The sequence below is a fragment of the Dermacentor variabilis genome, chromosome 4 (genome assembly GCF_050947875.1).
Source record: "Dermacentor variabilis isolate Ectoservices chromosome 4, ASM5094787v1, whole genome shotgun sequence".
Classification (NCBI taxonomy): Eukaryota; Metazoa; Arthropoda; class Arachnida; order Ixodida; family Ixodidae; genus Dermacentor; species Dermacentor variabilis.
Genome location: NC_134571.1, coordinates 32,818,027 through 32,821,981, shown reverse-complemented (window position 1 = coordinate 32,821,981; position 3,955 = coordinate 32,818,027). Strand labels below are relative to the sequence as shown.

The 3,955-nt window shown below is 46.5% G+C and overlaps 1 non-coding gene across 1 annotated transcript; it reads left to right on the top strand.

Annotated features, from left to right (window-relative positions):
* Window positions 1-426: 426 nt before the first annotated feature.
* TRNAT-CGU (transfer RNA threonine (anticodon CGU)) lies at window positions 427-498 on the top strand. The gene has a single exon. It is a non-coding gene; the product is annotated as a tRNA-Thr (tRNA).
* The last annotated feature ends 3,457 nt before the right edge of the window (window positions 499-3,955 follow it).

Sequence of the window (3,955 nt, the reverse complement as noted above, 5' to 3'; positions counted from 1 at the left end):
CAACACAGGGGACATTACTTATACTTACTAATTGAATGAAAGAAATGATAAATTAATGCAAATGGAAGTGGATGAAAAAAATAACTTGCCGCAGGTGGGGAACTATCTCACGTATTCGCATTACGCGTGCGATGCTCTACTCGTTGAGCTACCACGGCGCTAATCTCCCATCCACTTTCTGGAGTATTTATGTGTTACTCCTGGAACTAACCCTAGGAGTGTTAGCCAGCGCCACCACTCACAAACGTTGGCGGCGGATGTGCAACATGCTTTCTGCCGCGGGCGTCACGAGTACGTGATTTTTTTGGGTGAAGGAAACTGGTCAATAAACCCCATGCTACCTGAATGCATCAATGTTGCCGGATTCGAGACCTTATATAAGTACCCCAGAACATTAATACCCCAGAAAGTTGATGAGAGAATAGCGCCGCGGTAGCTCAATTGGTAGAACATCGCACGCGTAATGCGAAGGTGTGGGATCGTTCCCCACCTGCGGCAAGCTGTCTTTTTTCATTCACTTCCCTTTCCATTAATTTATCACTTCTTTAATTCAATTAGTAAGCACAAGTAATGCCCCCTGTGTTGTCCTTGGTGTCGCTGTATGTTGGTTTCTTATGATATGAATAATAAAAATTGGGCCCCTGCGTTAACCCCCTTTCTTCTCGTTTAACGAATTAAGTACTTTCTGAGTTTTTGCGACCTACACACAAGGTCGCATGGGTGTGACGTTAAGGGATAAGAAAAGAGCAGATTGGGTGAGGCAACAAACGCGGGTAAACGACATCTTAGTTGAAATCAAGAAAAAGAAATGGGCATGGGCCGGACATGTAATGAGGAGGGAAGATAACCGATGGTCACTAAGGATTACGGACTGGATTCCAAGGGAAGGGATGCGTAGCAGGGGGCGGCTGAAAGTTAGGTGGGCGGATGACATTAAGACGTTTGCAGGGACAACATGGCCACAATTAGTACATGACCGGGGTAGTTGGAGAAGTATGGGAGAGGCCTTTGCCCTGCAGTGGGCGTAACTAGGCTGATGATGATGATGATGATGATGAGTTTTTGCCATGGGCTATGGATTTCGAACAAGGAGTCACAAATCATTCGCGTACGCGTTTAGGGATCGCTCAAGAATGGCTTCCAACTAATCGCGACAAGCAACGAGATCGCAGTGAACGAACTGGCCAACGACAAGCGGTTCGATCCGTACGACAGAAACGACACGCCTTTGTAAACACGGCTTTTCCCTTTTGTGCTTTTTGTCCAAGGGAAGGCTGCCACCAGAGGCGTAAGCTACGAGCAAGGCTTGATGTTGAAGTGCGCTCTCTTTGTTCACTGCTATGGTGTCGTGCATTCAGAAAAGAGGCTATTAGGTGGGACATCAGTTTCCTTTGCTTTCTGCGTTCCACGTCTGTTCATTCTTATGTACCTATACGTAAGCCTGGAGTAGAAATTCGTTCAGAAGAGCCTTGTTGTTGTTTCTTTTTTTGTGCGTGCGTGCGTGCGTGCGTGTGTGCGTGTGCGTGTGTGTACGTGTGCGTGTGCGTGTGTGTGTGTGTGTGTGTGTGTGTGTGTGTGTGTGTGTGTGTGTGTGTGTGTGTGTGTGTGTGTGTGTGTGTGTGTGTGTGTGTGTGTGTGTGTGTGCGTGCGTGTGCGCGTGTGTGCGCGTGCGTGCGCGTGCGCACTTCCCTTACCACTTGGCATAATATGTATGCAGCTGCGACAGCAATATCATTACGGCAGGATTCTCCTTTTCGGCGCATGACACACAGGATGAAATCGTGCATTTGCGCGTATACATATCGCCTGCAAAGTCAGCACAAATTGCAAAATATAGAGAGAGAGGGATGAAGAGGAAAGGCAGGGAGGTTAACCAGGTATTAGTCTCCGGTTTGCTATCCTACATTCTTGTTGGGAAATAGGAGTTGGTGGACAGAGGGAAAAGTGTTAAAAAGAATGCACAAAAAGATGTAAAGTTCAGCTTGTGCACCCATTGTTCAGTTTCAGCGGGTTAATCAAATGCTAAACTCGGAGATGATGATAGGGGGTTACTTCACGGATTTCACCCGCTTACGCAAGGACGCCGGTGGGCTTTCCGAAAGGGCTAAATGGGATTTTGTCTATTCTAGGTAGCCACAGACAAAACGCTAAGTGAAACCTTATTAGAAATGTAGCGAAACATTGGACAACCATCCATCTGTGGGGGCAGCATTGTGTCACGCAGTAGTGGCTACCCGCCGTGGTTGCTCAGTGGCTATGGTGTTGGGCTGCTGAGCACGAGGTCGCGGGATCGAATCCCGGCCACGGCGGCCGCATTTCGATGGGGGCGAAATGCGAAAACACCCGTGTGCTTAGATTTAGGTGCACGTTAAAGAACCCCAGGTGGTCCAAATTTCCGGAGTCCTCCACTACGGCGTGCCTCATAATCAGAAAGTGGTTTTGGCACGTAAAACCCCAAATATTATTATTACGCAGTAGTGGCTGGTGCTCAGGAAGGCAAAATTGATGCGTTGCAGAGGGATAAACTGATACAGTTTATTGGGTGAACTTGTGCCCGCAAAGAAAGGGAAAGGAGACCCTGTGGCGGTGGAAACAGGAAATTTGAACGCTGGGTGTTGACTCTGAGGTCGTGCACTCACTCTTTCGTTATTTGTAGCATGTCTCAAGAACCTTGCAGGATGCGCTTGAAGCTTTTCCAACGGGCCTACCTATCGAAAGTTTCAGGAAGCATCAATAATCTGACGTCATTTGTGCATCGTTGCATGCTACAACAGAAACGCGATCACAAAGCAACGCCAAAGGTGGGCGGTAAAAAACTGGGAGCCCACGTGGCAATATCGACAGGTGTACTTGCAATCTTCAAAGCTATTCACCATAGTTGCTAATGAGACGTACGCATTAGAAGGCATGTGCCACACTAATCATCACCCTACTCATGTTTTGTATATAATACGACGCTATGTTCATGTTATGCGTTTTATCTCAATAGAAAAAATATATACACGTGCTGCCGCGTTACAGCTCTGTTCCGATTATTACTATCATTACTATGGCGACATAAATTATAAATTCTGTCCAAGAGAATTTTCGCCGTCGCCGTCACCGTGATGTTCTGCACGGAGAAGGGATGCGTGCGACACCTGCCTCAATTAGCTGGTTGGCGTTGGCACAAAAGAAGTATGCATGATAAAAGTAACTGCCTATTGAACTGATATACTCCGTTGATAAAGTGCGTTTATTTTCTTCCTTTAGAGAATTGCTTGCCTTAGTGATGATCTTGTGCAGTATTTACTTCGAGCTTGCACACGCAGAAGTTGCTTCTTTTTGTGTGACGAAGGCACTCCATGTAGCAGCAGTTTTCTTTAAAAAAACAGCTCACATGAGTTCTCACCAGTTTCCATTAGGCCACAGACGCAGAAATGGAACGCGGGAATGATTGGCATACCGTAGAGCAACAAAAAAATATGAAAGAAAGAACGTACCAGCCTCCTCCGTCGTTCTGTCATGGCACTACACCTTGAGACGCTATGCAACAGTGCACCGCTTTCTGGATCCGCGCAGGCCGTAACGGAGAAGGTTGCAACATTTGCCAACGCTTGTCCCTAGTGTTTCTATTCTTGGTGTCGCCGTAGCATTTCCATTACCGTTACAATGACTCCTAATTAATTAACGCCTTTAAGGGAGGCTGCGTGGCTGAATCAGGAGGAACTTATACAAAAATGGCGTCGTTACCTCATATTCTTCCTTTCTTTCTTTCTTTATTGATTTATTTAAGACAATGAACAGATTGTCTTAGGGGACACGGCTAAAGGCAAACATTTGCCTGACTAGGCCGTGCCACCTGTACATTGGCAGCAACATGGCAGTGGCAGGCTTTCAGGAGGTCACACATGAAATTATAGTACATATTTTCAGCACTTGAGTACACAATTCGCGTAAGAAGAAAGAAAAAATG